Here is a 21,835-nt window from a genome sequence, read left to right on the forward strand (position 1 = left end):
AAATACTGTAGAAGGAATCAATAGCAGAATATCTGAAGCAGAAGAAAGAATCAGTGAGCTGGAAGATAAAATGGTGGAAATAACTACTGAAGACCAGAATAAAGTAAAAATGAAAAGAACTGAGGATAGTCTCAGAGACTGCTGGGACAATATCAAACACACCAACATTCAAATTATAGGCCTCCCAGAAGAAGAAGAGAAAAAGAAAGGGTATGAGAAATTTTTTGAAGAGATTATAGTTGAAATTTTCCTCAGCATGGAAAAGGAAATAGTCAATCCAGTCCAAGATACACAAAGAGTCCCATACAGGATAAACCCAAGGAGAAATATGCCAAGACACATACTAATCAAACTAACAAAGACTAAACACAAAGAAAGAATATTAAAAGCAGCAAGGGAAAAGCAACAAGTAACATACAAGGGAAACCCCATATGCTTAACAGCTGATCTTTCAGGAGAAACTCTGCAGGCCAGAAGGAAATGGCAGTATATATTTAAAGTACTTAAAGGGAAAAATCTACAACCAAGATTACTGTATCTGGCAAGGATCTCATTCAAAATTGATGGAGAAATAAAAAGCTTTTCAGATAAGCAAAAGTTGAGAGAATTCAGTACCACCAAACCAGCTTTACAATAAATGTTAAACAGACTTATATAGTCAAGAAATACAAGAGAAGAAAAAGACCTACAAAATCAACCCCAAACAATTAAGAAAATGGCAATAGGAACATATATATCAATAATTACTTTAAATGTAAATGGGTTAAATGTGCCAACCAAAAGACACAGACTGGTTGAATGGATACAAAAAGAAGACCTATATATATGCTGTGTACAAGAAACCCACTTCAGACCTAAAGACACATATAGACTGAAAGTGAGAGGATGGAAAAATATATTCCATGCAAATGGGAAGCAAAAGAAAGCTGGAGTAGCAATCCTCATGTCAGACAAAATAGACCTTAAAATAAAGATTACAGGAGATAATGAAGGACACTACATAATGATCAAGGCATCAATTCAAGACGAAGACATAGCAATTGTAAATATCTATGCACCCCACATAGGAGCGCCTCAATACATAAGACAAACACTAACAGACATAAAAGGAGAAACTGACAGTAGCACAATAATAGTAGGAGACTTTAACACCTCACTAACACCAATGGAAAGATCATTAAAACAGAAAATGAATAAGTAAACACAAGTCTTAAATGACACATTAGATGAGATGGATCTCATTATTATCTTCAGGACATTCCATCCAAATGCAGAAGAATACACCTTCTTCTCAAGTCCACATGGAACATCCCCCAGGATAGACCACATCTTGGGTCACAAATCAAACCTCAGTAAATTTAAGAAAACTGAAATCATATCAAGCATCTTCTCTGACCACAATGCTATGAGGCTAGATATCAATTACATAAAAAAAAAAAAAATGTAAAAAACGCAAACACATGGAGATTAAACAATACATTTTTAAATAGCCAACAGGTTACTGAAGAAATCAAAAGGGGAAATAAAAAAATTTCTAGAAACAAATGACAGTAAAACACAACAACTCAAAACCTACGGGATGCAGCAAAAGCAGTTCTAAGGGGGAAGTTTATAACAATGCAATCCTACCTCAAGAAACAATAAAAACATCAAATAGACAACTTTAGGTTGTCTAAACCTAAAGTTACTGGAAACCTAACAGAACTGGAAAAAGAACAAAAAAAAATTAGTAGAAGGAAAGAAATCATAAAGATCAGAACAGAAATAATTGAAAAAGAAATGAAAGAAATATCAGTAAAGATTAATAGAACTAAATGCTGGTTCTTTGAGAAGATAAACAAAATTGACAAACCTTTAGCCAGACTCATCAAGGAAAAAAGAAGAATCAAATCAACAAAATTAGAAATGAAAAAGGAGAGGTTGCAACAGACAATACAGAAATACAAAGGATTATGAGACTATTATGAACAACTATATGGCAATAAAATTGATAACTTCAAAGAAATGGACAGATTCTTAGAAAAGTTCAATCTTCCAAGATTGAACGAGGAAGAAATAGAAATTATGAATCACCCAATTACATGCACTAAAATTGAAGCTGTGATAAAAAATCTCCCAAAAAACAAAAGCCCAGGACCAGATGGCTTCACAGGAGAATTCTATCAAACAATTAGAGAAGAGCTTATGCCTATCCTTCTAAAACTCTTTCAAAAAATTCCAGAGGAAGGAACACTTCCAAACTCATTCTATGAGGCCACCATCACCCTGATACCAAAACCAGACAAAGACAACACAAAAAAAGAAAACTATAGGCCAATATCACTGAGGAACATAGATGCAAAAATCCTCAACAAAATTTTAGCAAATAGAATTCAGCAACTTATCAAAAAGCTCACACACCATGATCCCAAGTTGGGTTTATTCCAGGGATGCAAGGATTCTTCAATATATGCAAATCAATCAATGTGATACACCATATTAGCAAATTAAAAGATAAAAACCATATGATAATCTCAATAGATGCAGAAAAAGCCTTTGACAAAATTCAGCACCCAAAATTCCATTTTTATGATTAAACCTCTTCAAAAAAATGGGCATAGAAGGAACCTACCTCAAGATAGTAAAGGCCATATATGATAAGCTTACAGCAAACATTATTCTCAATGGTGAAAAACTGAAAGCATTCCCCCTAAGATCAGGGACAATACAAGGGTGTCCACTTTCACCACTATTATTCAACATAGTCCTGGAAGTCCTAGCTACAGCAATCAGAGAAGAAAAAGAAAGAAAAAGAATCCAGATCAGAAAAGAAGTAAAGCTCTCACTGTTTGCAGATGAAATGATACTGTACATAGAAAACCCTAAAAATAGTATCAGAAATTACTAGAGCTAATCAGTGAATTTAGCAAAGTTGCAGGATACAAAATCAATACACAAAAATCACTTGTATTTCTATATACTAACAATGAAAAATCAGGAAGAGAAATTAAGGAATCAATCCCATTCACCATTGCAACAAACAGAATTAAATATCTAGGAATAAACTTACCTAAGCAGACAAAAGAACTGTACACAGAAAAGTATAAGACCCTAATGAAAGAAATCAAAGATGACATAAACAGATGGAGAGATATTCCATGTTCCTGGGTAGGAAGAATCCATATTGTGAAAATGACTATACTACCAAATGCAATCTACAGAGTCAATGTGATCCCTATCAAATTACCAATGGCATTTTTCTCAGAACTAGAACAGAAAATTTCACAATTCATATGGAAACACAAAATACCCTGAATAGCCAAAGCAGTCTTGAAAAAGAAGAATGGAGCTGGAGGAATGAACCTTCCTGACTTCAGATTATACTACAAAGCTACAGCCGTCAAGACAGTATGGTACTGGCACAAAAACAGAAACATAGACCAATGGAACAAGATAGAAAGCCAAGAAATAAACCCGTGCACCTATGGGTACCTTCTTTTTGACAAAGGAGGCAAGAATATACAATGGAGCAAAGGCATACTCTTCAATAAATAGTGCTGGGAAAACTTGACAGCTACATGTAAAAGAATGAAATTAGAACACTTTCTAACACCACACACAAAGATAAACTCAAAATGGATTAAAGACCTAAATATAAGACCAAAAACTATAAAACTCTTAGAGAAAAACATAGGCAGGACACTAGATGACATAAATCAAAGCAAGATCCTCTATGACCCACCTCCTAGAGTAATGGAGATAAAAACAAAAGTAAACAAGTGGGACCTGATTAAACTTAGAAGCTTTTGCACAGCAAAGGAAACTATAAGCAATGTGAAAAGACAACCCTCAGAATGGGAGAAAATAATAGCAAATGAAACAACTGACAAAGGATTAATTTCCAAAATATTCAAGCAGCTCATACAACTCAATACCAGAAAAATAAACAACCCAATCAAAGAGTGGGGAAAAGACCTAAACTGACATTTTTCCAAAGAAGACATACAGATGGCTAACAAACACATGCAAAGATGCTCAACATCATTCATTATTAGAGAAAAGCGAATCAAAACTACAATGATATATCACCTCACATCAGTCAGAATGCCCATCATCAAAAAGTCTACAAACAATAAATGCTGGAGAGGGTGTGGAGAAAAGGGAATGCTCTTGCACTGTTGGTGGGAATGTTGATGCAGCCACTTTGGAAGATGGTATGGAGATTCCTTTAAAAACTAGGAATAAAACCACCATATGACCCAGCAATCCCACTCTTAGGCATATACCCTAAAGTGAAAGTGAAAGTGAAGTCGCTCATTTGTGTCCGACTCTTTGCGACCCCATGGACGGCAACCTACCAGGCTCTGCGGTCCATGGGATTTTCCAGGCAAGAATACTGGAGTGGGCTGCCATTTCTTTCTCCAGGGGATCTTCCCAACCCAGGGATCGAACCCAGGTCTCCTGCCATTGCAGACAAATGCTATACCATCTGAGCCACTAGGGAAGCCCAGGCATATACCCTAAGGAAACCAAAACTGAAAAAAACACATGTATCCCATTGTTCATTGCAACACTATTTACAATAGCAAGAACATGGAAGCAACCTAGATGTCCACTGACAGATGAATGGATAAAGAAGTCATGGTACATATACACAATGGACTATTAATCATAAAAAGGAACTCATCTGAGTCAATTTGAATAAGGTGGATGAACCTAGAACCTATTATACAGAATGAAGTAAGTCAGAAAGAGAAAGATAAATATTGTATTCTAATGCAAATGTACAGAATCTAGACAATGGTACTGAAGAATTTATTTACAGGGCAGCAATGGAGAAACAGACATAGAGAATAGACTTATGGACATGGGGAGAGGGGAGGAGAGCGTGAGATGTATGGTAAGAGTAAGAGGGAAACACATTACCGTATGTAAAATAGATAGCCAATGGGAATTTTCAGTATGGCTCAGGAAACTCAAATAGGGGCTCTGTATCAACCTAGAGGGGTGGGATGGGGAGGGAGATGGGAGGCAGGTTTAAAGGGAGGGGATGTGTGTGTACCTAGGGCTGATTCATGTTGAGGTTTGACAAAAAACAACAAAATTCTGTAAAGCAATTATCCTTCAGTGAAAGAATAAATTAATTTTTAAAAAGCTACTTAGATACTCAGAAACATATAAGGAGCTACTTTCTATTTTCCCAATGAATAGATATTGCTATGCCGTTGGTTTTCTTCATGAAATATTTTCTAAATAAACAAAAACTGGTGATTATTTAGAAAACTCCTCAGATTTTTAAATGGCCAAAGTTATGAAATAACTACCCTCACATCCAGATAATTCAAGATTGTCTTTACCTGAATCAGTGTATCCTCCAGGTCTTTTCTGATTCCACATAAACTCAGCAGAGCCTGCAAAGGAGGATGGATGTACAAGTGTGGAAATAAGTCCCCACGGGACTGAAGTTCTCCCATCACCTGCTCTCAGTCTAATTCACCAAGCACAGCTCCCACCACATCAGCCCTTCTCAACCCCCCTTGCTGATGTTTCTTTCTCCAGAACAGGACCTGGAATCCACCTCCTTTTTTGTTCTTTGTTTCTTCTACCTGACATGCCTTGTTGCCATTTTCATAGAGCACCAGTTTACCCAGCCTGGTATGCTTGTCCCCCTATACGGTGGAAGGGGAGGGAGCGCATATGTTCTCTGCAGCAGCCCACATATTCCATACTGCCATGTTTATAAAGGTTGCTGGCATTTACTGAGCACTATATTACTATATGCCAAGCAGGCACCCTGCTAAAGGTTCATGTTTTACTCTCATATCAACCCTATAAAGTAAGCTCTTGTTTTTCCACTTTTCATGGATGACTCAAGCCGTGAAATGGTTCAGCATCTTGCCATGGGTCACTTGTCAGCAGGTGGTGAAGGAGGGATTTGAAATCTGATGGCACTGCCCACTCTCTTATCCACTGTGCTGCATGATGGCAGGATAATCCGTCTTGTCCAAGAAGAGCTGAGCTGAGAACAAGTTCCTCCTCCAGCTTAGCTCACTGATGTGTAAGGCATAGCATCAAAGAAAGCTGAATGAATGAGTTGAAGTCCTGCTTGCGCTGGGAAATTTCCCCACTCTGCCCTGTGAGAAAACGCCCTTTGTCTTCTAAGCCACTGCAAACTCTTTTCTGATGCCTCTGTTACACTTGCGATGTTATCTGGAGTGTGAGTGAGTTAGGACTGTGACAGCAAATCTAATAGTTCACAAGCCCCTTAAGGGTAGGGTTGTGTCTGCCAGAACTATCCAGGCTCGGTGCTCTTGTCTGGGAACCCAGGCCGACTCACAAGGCAAGGCCCCAAGAAATATGCTGGGCCTCAAGAAATATAGCTCCACTTCCTGGCCACAAGGACCTCCACTCAGATAGGACAACTGGGTCATATATTCTTGGTCCCCCTGTAAGCTCGCAAGAGAAGCAAAGAAATGCATCTGCAAACTTACTCTCGACTTGCTGAGTAACATCCATCACTTAGAGGCTGTCAAGGGCTTGATTATCTTATTCCTGCCTCAGGTAAATAGCAGTGATATGACCCCCTCAGTTCAGTTCAGTTCAGTCACTCGTTGTGTCCGACTCTTTGCGACCCCATGAACTGCAGCACGCCAGGCCTCGCTGTCCATCACCAACTCCCAGAGTTGACTCAAACTCATGTGCATCGAGTCAGTGATTCCATCCAGCCATCTCATCCTCTGTCGTCCCCTTCTCCTCCTGCCCCCAATCTCTCCCAGCATCAGAGTCTTTTCCAATGAGTAAACTCTTCACATGAGGTGGCCAAAGTATTAGAGTTTCAGCTTTGGCATCAGTCCTTCCAATGAACACCCAGGACTGATCTCCTTCAAAATGGACTGGTTGGATCTCCTTGCAGTCCAAGGGACTCTCAAGAGTCTTCTCCAACACCACAGTTCAAAAGCATCAATTCTTCGGCATTCAGCTTTCTTCACAGTCCAACTCTCACATCCATACATAACCACTGGAAAAACCATAGCCTTGACTAGACGGACCTTTGTTGGCAAAGTAATGTCTCTGCTTTTTAATATGCTATCTAGGTTGGTCATAACTTTCCTTTCAAGGAGTAAGCATCTTTTAATTTCATCAAGGTACCATTATTTGTGGACACTTTATAGATGACTGAGTTAAGTAACTCACTGAGTGGAGGGGACAGAGTGGAGGGGACATTTCCTAACTCATCAGAGTCTGTCACTGTTATTCCTGGGCTTTTCCTACTGATGTGGGGTGGTCAATGATGCCACAGGCTCAGACTTGAAAGCAGATTCTAGAGTCAGCCTTCTGCATTCATTGGCACTACCTCTTCATAGTTATGTGACAATTGGCTAAATGACGTGTTTAGATCTCCCTAGTTTCAATTTCCTATATACAAAATGAACAATAGTGCCCACTTTATGAACTTGTGAGGATTAAATTGGGTAATACATTCAGAGTGCTTGGAATAGTATTTGGTATATAGCAAATGTTGAATAAATGTTTGTCATTCTTATATCATCTCTGACCTGGCATCTGTGTCTGGCATCAGTTGCTCAGTTGTGTCTGACTCTTTGCAACCCCATGTACTGCAGCCCACCAGGCTCCTCTGTCCATGAGATTTCCCAGGCAAGAATACTGGAGTGGGTTGCCATTTCCTTCTCTAGGGAATCTTCCCAACGCAGGGATCAAACCCACACTACATCTCTTATGTCTCCTGTGCTGGCAGGTGGATTCTTTACCACTGCGCCACCTGGGAAGCCCCTCTGAGCTGGAATGGGCTTTAAAGTTTATTTAGATAAACTGCCAATTCCAAAGAAAGAATCTTCTCTCTAATATTGTCTCCAGCTTCTTCTTGAATATCTCCTCCTATAGTCAACTCACTACTTCAAAACCTACCTAATTCTGAAAAAACAGTCTTCCTTTAAACTCTTTCTTTCAATGCAGTGAACCATCTGTTTTCCTGTTTCATCCATTAGTGATCTTAGGTTTGCCTTATGAATTCACATTGAGTAAATGACAGCCATTTCCCCCACTTTAAGGCACCCCTCAGATATTTAAAGGCAGCTGCAGTTATGACCCTTGGAACTTTTCTAACACTCACTTCAAGACACAAGCCATAGAAATGGCTCTGTGAATAAACTTCTATTAAATAAAAGATGCTAGAAGCCTTTGGGAAACATCTGCATCTTCCTGCCATATTTGAAGTATTAATATATGAAAACACCTCCAGGGCAAGGTCTCTTGGGCTTCTCTTCTATTCCATTCTACCCATTCTATGCTTTATCCAAAGTGTCTTTAATGGACATTATCTTTGAGACATTAGATCCTCTTTAGTCACAATAATCTGGGACTTGATGACCTGCAAAGACTTGAACTCCTTCCAGATAACTCTCTGCCTACATTCTTGCTACCTACCCCTCATCTCTAACTATCAAAATCTGGCCTTTTTCTCAGGCCCAATTCAATGCTACCTCACCCAGGACCCTTCTTGCATCATCCCCCAAAGATGATATGTCCCTTTTGTAGGCTTTTTCTTGCTCCTTTATTAGTTTGGTCATGATCTTTTTGTACCTTGAAAGAAAGGCCAAACCCCTGTCTGATTACCCTGCATCTCATTCATCACTCTGACTGCAGAAGTATATTGGATGGGTGAATATATATTATGCCCATCCCCAAGATATCACTCCAGCTCTCCACCTAGATGCCCTCCTCTCTGCTGATGCCCCGGGCATCCCTCACCTAGGAATACTGGGACTGCTGATGGCTCATTGGGAATTGCCCTTCACAGTAGGCTTCCAAAGGGCAATGACTGGCTGATTCAAGGATCCAAAGTGCTGCCCCCGCCCCCCCAAGCCTGATTCGAGACAACTCTAAAGGACCATCTTACTGCCAGAGCCCCACATAGGGCAGACTATTGCTCAGTTGCAACCATATTGCATGTTCCTTTCTTATCTATCCAATCCTGCCTTCCTCACCTCCCTACAGGTATAACTCCTGAGAGCACTTCCCAATAAACTCTGCATACAACTCTGCATCTCTGAGTTTGTTTCCAGGAAACTCAATCCAAGGCACCCTTGGACTCTGCATAGGGCATCACTCCTGCCACACACACCTGGTGCAGCTTGCCTTCCCTAACAAGCCTCAACAAGTGAACATAGAGCCAAGGGAATCTGATGTAAGACGTGAACTTGAACTCTGAAAAGGAGGCAACCACAGGAAGAGAGATTCCCCCCCAACCCCAGGTGTCTCAGGGGCTGAGATGACCTGGGACTTCAGATCCCACATGCCCCCCATGACACAGGATAGAGAATGGGGGGAAGAGTTAAAGATGTCCACCTTGGCATCCTTAGAAAGGACTATGGAAATGTAAAAGGATAATGGGAAAATAGGAAACATTAGAGAGGGAGGAAGAAAGAGAGGTCATATGGACAGGGAGGAAGAGAAGAAAAAGAATATGGAACAGTGAAAGATTATGAGAAACAAGGGAGTCACAGGAAGAAAGAAAAGGAAGTTGGAGAGGAAATAAGGGAAAGCTGCTGCTGCTGCTGCTAAGTCGGGTCAGTCGTGTCCGACTCTGTGCAACCCCATAGACAGCAGCCCACCAGGCTCCCCCGTCCTTGGGATTCTCCAGGCAAGAACACTGGAGTGGGTTGCCATTTCCTTCTCCAGTGAATAAAAGTGAAAAGTGAAAGGGAAATCGCTCAGTTGTGTCTGACTCTTAGCAACCCCATGGACTAAGCCTACCAGGCTCCTCTGTCCATGGGATTTTCCAGGCAAGAGTACTGGAGTGGGGTGCCATTGCCTTCTCCAATAAGGGAAAGCAGATTACTCTAAAGCAAGCTTTTGTTTCCTATAGTAACTTCTTTTAAATTTGTATTTCGTTTGCAACTGTAGAGTATCACTATGCTTTTTTGTGGCTTAATTGTTTTGTTGATTCCACTTGGATTGTTTTTATTTTTATTTGGCTTTATTTGAGGCTTGTTTGTTTTTCTCTTTGCTCAAATTTGAAAGGAGATCCATGAAGGCTCCATGTTTTCCAGAAAATTGTTGGTATGGATACCCTTTTTACCGACTGCTTGCCTGAGTTCTCCTCATTCAGGTCACACGCATGAGGGAGGTGATTGTCCTGTAGAAAATTAGGCTTCAGGAGTGACCCACTCTGACTAACAAGGAATATTTTGATTCTTCCACTGTCCATTTGTCTGACTGTGAAGGAAAGGTAACTTTGGACCACCATACAATCATTCATTACACAGTTCTACAACCAAAAGAAGCACAGTTCAAAAGAGGCAATGAAAAATAATTTATATTTTTATTGACATTACTCAGAGGGTTGCCAGGGAGTGAATTATATTGTGTAACACAAAGCAACATGTCCTAAATGTTCTTTTCACTTATCCATCTCTTGTTTACCATAGCATATTCCTCTAAAATCTTTTTCTTTTCCTTTCTTCGAAGTAACATAGAAATCTAGCCCTTACTGGCTCTCCTGAGTGCCTCCCTCAACAAAACCTGTTAAATCACCCTTCCCCCGCCCCACTGAGATCTCTTGGCCTCCTTCCCAAGCGACCTTATGCTCATCTATTACTTCTCTTGGCACAAGAAAGGGAGGGAGAGGCAGGGCAGTGCTGTCTCAGGAAACAAAGCCCCTGAAGGCGCTGCCCCCAAGGCTCTAGATTTTGTGCCAGGAAGAATCTAACACATACACTTTCTCCATTCTCCCTCCACCCAGGGAATTGCTGTCCAGTAGATGTGACAACTTAGAGATGAAGGGTTGCTATGGCCTGGAGAGAGGACCTCCGGGAGGGGAGTGTCAGATCTGCTTTGTAGCATCATCATGGCTAGTCCTGCTGTTCTGTGTCACAGGTCAAGGGGAAAGTTTGTCATTGTAAGCCCCTCCACATCTCACTTAGTGGGGAAATCTTCTCAGACACTAGCAAATAGTCCATTACTATCCTTAATTTGCAATGCTTTTACAATTGTGTCCCTTGTGTATTTCTGCACATTCTGGTGGGAAGGAGGGAGATGGCATATTAAGGATGGTTAGACTGGTGCTGTCTTAGACAGCCATGTTCGAAAAGGGACAGTTTGTTAGCAGCACAAAAGGTGGATTGACATGAAGAAAAACAGCAGAGTGGCCGTTTGAAGGCCAAGGTCATAGTCTACCCCTGGGAGGATTTGGCAGGAAGCATGGTGGTTTCGAGCATGCACTTTGTAGTCAAACAAACAGGACTGAAACCCACAGCTCTGCCACTTACTATGAGTGTGAGTTTGAAAGAATGTATATCCTCTAAAGCTTGTAGCCTCATTTGGCTGATTTGGGGGGTCATGGTAGGGGCCAGGATAATAACTTCACAGAATGTTTGTGAGCATAAATTAGTTAAGTATATGGAAAGTTTGCATTTACTTTTAAAACGTCAAGCTTAAACTAGTGGTGGGCAGAAAAAGAGAGAGGCGCCTCATTGGCAATTTACCAATGTGTATCAGTACAATAATCCAGAGAGAAACTCTGAGCAGAAGTAAAGCAGAATCAACCCAAGGTTCCCAGATGAAGCCTGGGACAAGGAAAGAGGCTAAAGCAGTCACAGGTCTGTGACTTCCCCAGGTTGCTGCAAAGAGAAATTTAAAAACTAAACTCTCTGGAAAAAGAATTCAGGCCCCAGGTCTTCCACAGATGGAGATAAACTAAGTAGAGGATTATAAGAACGCTACCCTTGGGGAATGGGTCCCAATCAGCCCTCAAGGTCACCAGAAGGCTCCTTTCCCATGAAAGAATCCTGTGCAGGACAGATGTGGCAGCTCCTCGGGCACTGATCATGGGAAACCTGACTGCAGGAGTTTCTTATGTGACAGCCACACTTGCCAACGTCTTGACAACTTGGCCTGTCCTGTTTAGTTAATATGTTGACTGTGCTTAGAGTCAGGCTTTATTTTCTATTGATATATTTTTTCTTCTTTTTTAGAAACTTTGCCAGGGATTCACACAGTTTCATTCCAGAAGACCTGGATTCAAGCACTAGGATGTAAGTGGACACGTGGTATCTGGTAGGACCCAGCCTTGCTTTCTAGGTCTGCTCATAACTAGGAGACACACCTACCTTGCATGTGGTGCGCCCAAGTACATGGATGGGTTTCAGTCAGTACATAGTCGGTACATACATATTGATTCACACATACGGACTGCATGCTCACAGCCAACTTAAATCTCAATCTGGTATTATCTGCAAACACATTAGGTGCTTACATTATGAAGACGAAATTATAGTCCATAAAGTTTCAAGTCTACATGGCACTGTGTTCAAGATGCATATTATAAAAACCAAACAAGTAATTACAGAAGACTTTTATTTACTTGCTTTGCCAAAATGAGACAAAGTGATCAAATTCACCAACTTAGCAGCATTTCGCATATTCCCCTCCCCTTCTCCACCTCCTGTGTCCCCTAGCACCTCTCATTTACTGCCCCCATCCTTCCACCACACTGCCCGCCTCCAGCCTCTGTAGCCTCAGTTTTCTCATCTCCCAGTCCTCTATTTTTCTCCCTAGGTCATTTCTCTCTGTCATAAAATCTGGAAACTGGACTGGCAATGACAAGTTTAGAGTACGAAGGATGGGAAAAGCCTGTGGAAATAGAAAAGGTTGACCTGCCAGTGATGGTGCTGGCTTTGGTCGGCTGGGGGAGAGGGAAGTATATGGATAATCCCTGGTTAACACTAATTTTCACAACAGAAAATTATGCCTATAGATAATAGATATACATACAATCATAAATTTATTTGTTGCATCAAAAAGTATTATTATAATAATGAAAATAAAAATTAATTCATGCCCAAAGTTTCTTAGAAAAAAGTTTAAAACAGCATTCAAATATGCACAAAATATGACCATATTTTCTGTATCTTAAAACACCCAAAATATATAACAGAATAATACATGCATTTCCCTTCAACTCAGCAATCCCAAGTTTAGAAATCTTGGCCTAATATATACTGGCAAATATATAAAATGATATACACCAAAAGTTATTGGTTGCAATGTTATTTTTAGTATCTAAAGATTAAAAACAACCTAAATGCTTACCAGTAGGGCACTAGATGAATAAATAGGCAACACCCACCGAATGGAGAACTATGGAGCTGAACAAAAGAATAAGGATTGTCTCTATAGACTATTATAGTCTCCAGGATATATTCTTGACTTAAAACGAGAAGAAAAGAAAAAAATCAAGGGGCAGAACTATACATAGAGATTGCTACCTTTGATCTGGTGGTGCAGTGGTAAAGAATCCACTTGCCAATGCAGGAAATGCAGGACACCAGATTCAATCCCTGGGTTGGGAAGATCTCCTGGAGTAGGAAATGGCAACTTGCTCCAGTATTCTTACCTGGAAAATTCCATGGACAGAGGAGCCTGTCCAAGGGGTTGCAGAGAGTTGGACATGACTGAGCAACTGAGCATGCACACCTTTGATCTAAAGATGAGAGATAAATATTTGCATACAATAAATATAAATGGAATAATAAATAACCAAATAAAATTCTTCCCTCTCAGGGAAAAAAAACAGGACAGGGTGAATCAATCATGAAAAGAAATACAACCAGGTGTTATGTGCCTCTTGATATAATGCTGGAGGAATTGTACAATACTAATCATGAAATATTCATGTCAGAAAACTAAATCTGAATCTAATCAGGCCTCTAGTCTAATCAGAAATTCTTAATTTTGTTGGGTATCATAGGTCATTGTGGGCTTCCCTGGTGGCTCAGCTGGTAAAGAATCCACCTGCAATGTGGGAGACCTAAGTTCAATCTCTGGGTTGGGAAGATCCCCTGAAGAAGGGAAAAGCTACCCACTACAGTATTCTGGCCTGGGAGAATGCCATGGACTGTATAGTCTATGGGGTCACAAAGAGTCAAACATGACTGAACGACTTTCACTTCACTTCATATGTCATTGTGGATTTTTAAGAACCTGTCCAAAATTTTTAGAGGTACGTACTTAAGTATTTAAGCTCAAAATGACAAGGTCCTTGGACTTGCTTCAAAATTCTCCAAGCATGAACCAAAAGAAAAAGGAACCAATAATGCAAATGTGGCAAAATCTTGATAACTTTAGTCTGGGGGGTGGATATTGTTGCTGTTGATCACTTTAGTCTGGGGGATAGATATGTGGAAGCTTATTATACTATTCTCTCTACTCTAGAGTACATTTGGAAATTTCATACTGAAACATTTTTTAAATTAGTAAATACAAAAGAGAGGGTAAAAGAGAGCAAACTGAAAGATGGATACAGAACTGGAGTTGGTGCACAAATGAATTCCATGTACTCCTACACACTGCATATAATCCTGGCTCAATGTTTGTAGCCAACAATGTGAAAAAGGCAACAGAGTAAGATGATTCTCCACGCCTACATAGCAGAAACAAACCAGGTGTTCAGGCAGAACACCCTCCCTGATGCTGAGTCCTAAGCAAATCCTCTCCTATGGGTCTTCATTAAGGAGCCACTGAGAGCTGCGTGAAGAGCACCATCCTCAAAAACATGTTCAAAACAAACCCAGGAAAGCTTCCCTGGGGCTGTGACTGACCTCCCCGGCTGCACTTCACTTCACCACTGAGTTCTCTTAGTTCTGTGAGAGGGTGACCCTCAGAAATGCCTAGAGCTCAGGCCAAGGAAGCAGTGTAGACGTTATCATCCACTCACACTGTTTTCTCTAAAATGTTCTGGACTGAGGATGGCTCTCTGCTCTTCCCCTTTGGGTAGTTTCTGTGGAGGTGGGAGTTAGCCCTTTGTATCAGTAACACTCTTGGAATGAGAAAATGAGAACTGGGTTATTAAGAAGCCTCCTCAAGGGCTCCAAGCTATTGATTTTTCAATGGTTTCCAAACTGAGCCCTGTTTGAAATACTCTGAACATGCTCTTTTACCTGGAATAACGTGTCCAGCCATATTTTCTATCTTTAAAACTGCAATTAAGGTTCTGTCTCTTAAGAGATACAACAAAATTCAAATCTAAGTGGACAAATTTTCACCAAACTTGAATGCTATATTTGAAATGAATGTGAATGTGAAGTCGCTCAGTCGTGTCCGACTCTTTGCGACCCCATGGACTGTAGCTTATCAGGCTCCTCCGTCCATGGAATTTTCCAGGCAAGAGTACTGGAGTAGGTTTCCTTCTCCACAGAATCTTCCCATAATTTGATCTAAATTAGAGACTGTGTGGTATGTATAACAGTTATGAAAGTCGCTGAGTGACAGTGGGAAGAAACAATTATCTTTCAGAATGGCTGAAACAGAAATATGATAAAAAGTCATGATGAACACTAATCTGGAGAAGCACGCTGTGCACACAAAGACTTTGCACAGAGAAAACATTCGCGTCACTCAGAAATACATCAGTAATTTGGAAGCAAAGATGTATTTACTTCAGATGATTGATGATGTTTCCAGGAAAAGTTGGGCAGGTCAGTCAGATCCAAACTCTTCACTTCCGGAATATGCAAAACCCACAACATGCCTTTGATTGTGCTCTTCTTCCCCCCCACTGCCCCCGGAGTTTTTCTTTCGATGAGGAAGTTGCCATCCTGAGAGGTCAAGTGACTAACCAAGGTCACAGACCTACTACAGGGCAGAACTAGGATTCAGACCCTAGATCACCTGACCCTGAGAACATTACTCTTTGCACAAAATCAAGATGATTCTGGAAGCAGAGGGCTTGCAGCAGAATGGAGACAGGGTGAGAAATACTGTACAAGGTAGAAGAAGAGACTGAAGAGAGAGTTGAAGGGCATCCACTGTTTTGCCGAGTCCCACATTATGAGAAAGCCTCGGCAGCATTCCCCATGAGTCAGGATCAAGGATGCTTCCTGAGGGGGTAGCAACGAGGGTTGAAGAGAAGAGTATCACAAGGTTACTCCCACTCCCTAAGGTGACCCAGTGATGTCACCTCCCTTGTCCACCTTTTCCGCATATCAATTCTTGAGTTTACCTGTCATTTGGCATTCTGCTAGCATGGACAGGATGGAGTTGACGGGCTGGAGCTTTGATATATCTGCCCCCATAAAATTGACTCAGAGTTTTCCTAGTCTCTATAGTGGGCTGAGGGCTCTGGAGGATGGAGAGGGAAGCCTGGACAACCTCCATTTGTCTGCTTTCCAAAAACTACAGCCAGGTCTTCTCTGGTGTCAGTCAGGCTTTCTGAGAACTCCTTCCTGCCCCCTCCAAACACTGGGGACTCCCTCTTTCATGGTTTCCAGACATGGCCCCTCTGCTCTTTAGCTCTTTAGTGTCTTGCTCAGCAACTTGCAATCTGTCCTGTAGCTGGGCCCCTTCACTTACCAACTGGACATTCAGTCCTGCCTCTGCTTCTAGAATCAATCTTTTGCCCTTTTGGAAGCAGGGAAAGTTAGGGCAGTAGATTTATAGAGGCTTCTATATTACTTCAAGTAAAAGAAATTCTAAGTCAAATAGTATAAACAATTAAAGGAATCTGCTTAAAAGTCAACCTTTTAGATACCCTCAATCAGAGATAGGTTGAGTTTCAAGAAGCCTTGACCAAGTGGCTCAACAGAATCATTGAAATCCATTTAATTCCATTTCCCCCTTTCATCTTTCTGTTCTAACTTTTTGAGACAGGAACTTAAACTACGTCTGGCTTCCCTGGTAGTTGCAAGATGGCTGTCAACATGAGCCAGACAATATATGTTTTCTCTTTTCACATCCAGTGGAAGAAGAAAAGCTTATTTCTCCTAATCTTGAAATAATGGTATCCTGCCCCTCACCTTTGATTAGATCAGCCAAGGCAATCACTTATTGGTCCAACCACTGTGCAAAGGGGCTGAAATTGCATCACTTGTCTGGCCAATCATGGCCCACACTGGAGCTATGAAAGGTAAGAGATGTCAACCGGCTTGAACAGCATGACTGCAATCAAAAAGGGAATGGAGGGATATATATATATACACACACACACACACACACACACACACACACATACACAATATATTAAAAAATAGTGGCTCAGTCATGTCCGACTCTTTGTGACCCCATGGACTACAGTCCCTCTAGGCTTCTCTGTCCATGGAATTATCCAGGCAAGAATACTAGAGTGGATAGCCATTTCCTTCTCCAGGGGATCTTTCTGATCCATGAATTGCCTGCATTGCAGGCAGATTCTTATACAATACATACAACAGTCTTCATAGCTGGTTGGGCCACAGTCAAGTCTTTCCCTTTTATCTCCAACCTTTGTTCCATAGTCAACCCCAAGACTATGGGCCTTTGTATTGTCTGGCTGCAAGACCAAGAATTCTCCAGGCTATTTACTCCTAGGGCTGAGGTTTGTAGTTCAGTGGTGCTGCCAGTAGGGGGGGTTGTTATGCCTTCCTCTCACCTTATGTTCCAGAATTACAAACACATCAGTAACTACATGGGTCAGCTAAAAAATCACTTCCCTGATTTAAAAAAAAAAAAATGTAAGAACAGCTTTTAAAAATAAAGAATTCAATAGTTAAACAGTTTTTTAAAAGTTACATTGAATAGGTTAGAAATAGGCAGTTAAAGAGAAAATTAAGAATGAAAAAGTAAGAGGAAACAAATATATAAGGTTATTAAATTTGTGTTTTAAAGGAGATCATGTACAAAATCTCAGCCACTGATTGGTACGCCCTCCTGATCCACACCTTCACCATGATGATGTCACATATCTAGTTGGTGCGCTGTCTTCTGCTAATGCCTAATCTAGGGTGACTTTGTGTTTCTACTTCACTTTTACACCACTTAAATGCAAAAGGGATTTCTTCAAAATGTTTCTGTTGTTTTCCTGTCACCAAACCATGAAAGCTTTTTTTTTTTTTACTTTTTTTTTCTTTGCCTACCTATAGTGTAACAGATATAAACTCACAATACACAGAAGCCCTCTGAAATATTCATTAACCTTTATAAACTCAACTTCTTATGAGCATGGATTGCATTTCTTAAAAACTTCTTGAATGTCTTCACACAATATCTCATCTCTCCCTCTAGTCTTAACTCAATTCTTTCCAATCAAGCTTCCATCCCATCAGCCCTACTAAGGTCATTCCTTGCCAAAGTCACCAGTGACTTCCTCCCAGAAAATCAGTTGTCAGTTCTCAATTCTCATTTTACTTGACCTTTCAGCACTTTCAGGGGTGAAGGGGACAGCAGTTTATACTTTCCTTTTTTTAACCACTTTTAGAAATTGGCTTCTGGGATACTAAACTCTCTTGCTTTTCCTTCTTCCTCACTGCCCATTCCTGCGCAGGTTCCTTTGCTGGCCCCACCTTTCTTCCAGCTGTCTAAATGTTGAGTGTCCCAGAGTTTAGTCCTCAGCCATGCTTTCTTCTACTCTCACTCCTTGGTAATCTCATTCAGTTCCACAATGGTTCCCACAAGTATTGTAAGGTATAGTTCGGGCCGAGGCAGAATGGGGAAAGACGACCTCAATAGAAGTAGGTTTCCTTTATTCAGGCAAGGAGGGGCGACAGTTGGCCTAACGACCAGGCTGAGCATGGAGAGGGATCAGGGAGGCTCCATATTTATAGTGAGGTTTGTGGAAGCGATAAGGGAAACATTAATCAGGCAGGATGTTTTGGGTATTCTTTAGTTGAGATGGCATTTGTAATTGGGCAGGGGGTGATAAGTCTTCTGGGCAGGTGTGGTGGGGTGGAAGGTTTCCAGACAGGGGGTGATAAGTCTTCTGGGCAGGTGTAGGGGCTGGAAGGTTTCTGGACAGGGGGTGGTAAGTCCCAGACAGATGCAACCAGCCTGGAGCATCAGGGCAGGACCTAAAGTTCTGTTTTGTTTTCTCCGAAGTTAGATGATTCATCAAGGGCCTTTGAAACTGTTGTTTTCTTTTCTAGGCCCAAAAGACTCCTTCATGTATACCTCTAGTCCTAGTCTCTATCCAAGACTTATGTACCACCAATCTACTGGACATGTCCCCCTGGATGTGTAGTTGAAGGAGGAAACAGAACAGGCTCTATCTTGAAAGCAGGACTCCATCTTGGGCCGGACTGTGGACTTTGAGCTGTATGCCCAGTACCTATGGAAACGACAGACCAACTGGAAAACCAGGCCCCCAAAGGAAGAGCCCCAGGGCTCTCCCTCGCCTAAAAGAATACCCTAATTATCTGTGTAACCGAATAGAATCATACATTCTATTATGCTTATTGGGGTATGACCATAGGCCTATTGATAATTGTCCAGTGTTAACTACCTAGGCTTAAGGCATATGATCATGGGTTAACTTTGATTGTACCTTTCTTTTTCCTTTGTTCAGACTAGTTTCAGGGAACCTTATACACTTAGGGTATATAAGATTTTCACAAAAACTGGTCGGGGTCCTTGGCTAAGAGGAGACTCTGCCTTGGGCCCGCCGGTGTAATAAACTGCACTCCACTATCTGCATTGCCCTTCTGAGTGAGTTTGTTTCCCGGAACGCGTGGCTACAACATAATAAGTATCTCAAAGTTAATGCACTCCCAGTAGAACTTGAGATGCGTCTCTTCCCCTGACCACTCTGATCTCCACCCCTCTACTACCTGCTAAGCCCAAACCAGAAATAATCTTGAACTCCTGTTTTCCTCATTCACCACAACCAGTTCATCAGCATGTCCTGTGGGCTCAATCTTCAAGATACACCCTTCATATGACCACTTCTCACAACCTCCACCATTTCACCTAGTCCAAAGTTATCTCACTTCTGGCTAGGATTTTTTGCAAGTTTTCCCTTTTACTGCCCTGTTTATACTTTTGTACCCTTCGAATCACTTTTATACCCAGGAGCCATAGGGGTAATTTCAAAGCATAAATTAAACCACATCACTCCCCACTTCAACTCTCCAGTGGATTTCCATCACTGTCAGAGTAAAATCCAATTTTCTTACCATACCTGCAATGTTCTACCTATCTCTCCACCTCATCTCCTGCTAATCTCAGCCTCCCTCCTCTGCTTTCATCAAACTAAACTTCTCAGTATTCTGCAAGCATAATTAGTTCTTTTCCTCCTCAATGCTTTTGCCTTTGTAGTTCCCTTCATCTATGCTCCGCCCCTAGACCCTCACGTGGCTTGCTCTGTTACATCATTCACCTTTCTGCATGTCACCTTTTCTGAATGGCATTTGAAGAACCAGCTGGTTATCCTTTATTTCGTTACATTTAATTTGCTTTCTTTTTAATACTTATCACTAACTTGTGACAAAAAAATAACTTAAAAGTTATGTGCCTGTTTACTGTATTTGTTTAGTTTTGTATTCTAATACCTAGAACAGTGTATGGTACTCAATAAACATCAGGTGAATAAAAGAATAAAATGCCTATTGAAGTGAATTTCCCCAGCCTGCTTTCAGAGTAAGACTTGGTATCTGAGTTAATAACATTGTAAAAGATATCTTTTTGAAAAACATTCTTTTAGGCACCTGGGCACCTCCCCACTTTCAGACCTGGTAACTCAAACCTCAATAGAGTTAGCACTGAGCTTTGTGCTGGTCATAAAGGCCTCTCCCTCAGAACTCTTTGCAGCTGAAAGGTGTGGTCTCCTCAGCCCCCAGGTGTAATTTGAGCGAGCTGGCCTGGTGAAACTCGGATTTTGGGAGCTTTGCCGGTGAAGAGTAAGATCTATACAATGATGTGGTTATAGTTGTTGAAAGACACAAGGGGGCAGCAAATCCAGCCCTTATTTTTAAAGGCAAACCAAGACGTCTGAAAATTACAATTTGATGTCAGATAGTTGAATAAATCTCAGCATGTCCATGGAGAAGGCGATGGCACCCCACTCCAGTACTCTTGCCTAGAAAATCCCATGGACAGAGGAGCCTGGTGGGCTGCAGTCCATGAGGTTGCTAAGAGTCGGAGATGACTGAGCGACTTCACTTTCACTTTTCACTTCCATGCATTGGAGAAGGAAATGGCAACCCACTCCAGTGTTCTTGCCTGGAGAATCCCAGGGACGGGGGAGCCTGGTGGGCTGCCATCTATGGGGTCGCACAGAGTCGGACACGACTGAAGTGACTTAGCAGCAGCAGTATCAGCAGCAGCATGTCCATCCAATGAATAATAAGAATCAATGTAAATGAATGAATTATAGCTACAAGCATCAATATTGATAAATCTTACAAACCCAATGTGAAAGAAGAAAGACATGCAAGAATATATACAGTATGATTCCATGGCGATACCATTCAAAAATAGGGAAAACTAAACTCCACTGTTTGGGAGACACACAGAAGTGCTCACACTCTAAAGAAAAGCAAGAAACTGATATACAAAACCGAGGCTTGTGAAGATTGAAGTATTTGTGGTCAGGATGGTACATACTGAAGGCTATGAATCCTAGCATTAATCTATTTGCCACCTTTGCAGAAGTTACATAGGTGCCCAATTTATAATTACTTGCTAAACTTTAAAGGTTTATGCCCCATTAACCACAAATGGTTAATGATTTATGCCCTTCTTTTACATATGTTTATGTTTCACATTAAGGTTTTTTTCAGCAAAAGGAAAAGAAAAGAGGTTAAGAATGTGAGCAAGAAAGAGAAACACACAGAGAGAGGCAGAAAGAAATAGAGACTAAGAAATAAAGTAGCAAAGAGAAGTTTGAACTTATAGAAGAAAGGAAGAGAGACTGAAAGAGGGGATAAAAAGAGAAAGAACCAGGAAAGTCCAGAAAGAAATGTTTAAAGGAAGTAGTGTTAGAATAAGTACTGACCTCCTAAGGTCAGTAGTCAAGAGGGAAAAAAAGAAAGAAGGGAGAAAAGATGAAGGGAGTAACAGAAAGAGGTGAAGAGAGTTTAAGACAGAGTGTAAA

General features: G+C 41.1%; 1 protein-coding gene and 1 long non-coding RNA gene across 11 annotated transcripts in view; one reads left to right on the top strand and one right to left on the bottom strand.

Moving 5' to 3' along the window:
* The window catches only part of LOC112585223, a 35,144-nt gene extending 15,946 nt beyond the window's left edge, over positions 1 to 19,198 (top strand). Inside the window, exons 3-4 of the long non-coding RNA XR_003109685.3 lie at positions 11,973 to 12,032; positions 18,891 to 19,198. This is a non-coding gene — a long non-coding RNA (uncharacterized LOC112585223). The remainder of the gene's footprint in view (positions 1 to 11,972; positions 12,033 to 18,890) is intronic.
* The window catches only part of RTP1 (receptor transporter protein 1), a 48,818-nt gene that overhangs the window by 18,254 nt on the left and 8,729 nt on the right, over positions 1 to 21,835 (bottom strand). For 3 of the 10 annotated variants that reach the window (XM_044943713.2, XM_044943718.2, XM_045165853.1), the window contains exons 2-3: positions 12,108 to 12,230; positions 5,337 to 5,390 (exon numbers count right to left, since the gene is read on the bottom strand). The exons of 2 other annotated variants lie outside the window; for them this stretch is intronic. The gene's annotated coding sequence lies outside the window, so the exon portion shown is untranslated. Of the gene's footprint in view, positions 1 to 5,336; positions 5,391 to 12,107; positions 12,231 to 13,393; positions 13,466 to 21,835 lie in introns of those variants that run through there. 5 more of the 10 variants (XM_044943732.2, XM_044943729.2, XM_044943734.2 and 2 more) reach the window with 4 other exon arrangements.

This window comes from Bubalus bubalis, chromosome 1 (genome assembly GCF_019923935.1).
Source record: "Bubalus bubalis isolate 160015118507 breed Murrah chromosome 1, NDDB_SH_1, whole genome shotgun sequence".
Taxonomy (NCBI): Eukaryota; Metazoa; Chordata; class Mammalia; order Artiodactyla; family Bovidae; genus Bubalus; species Bubalus bubalis.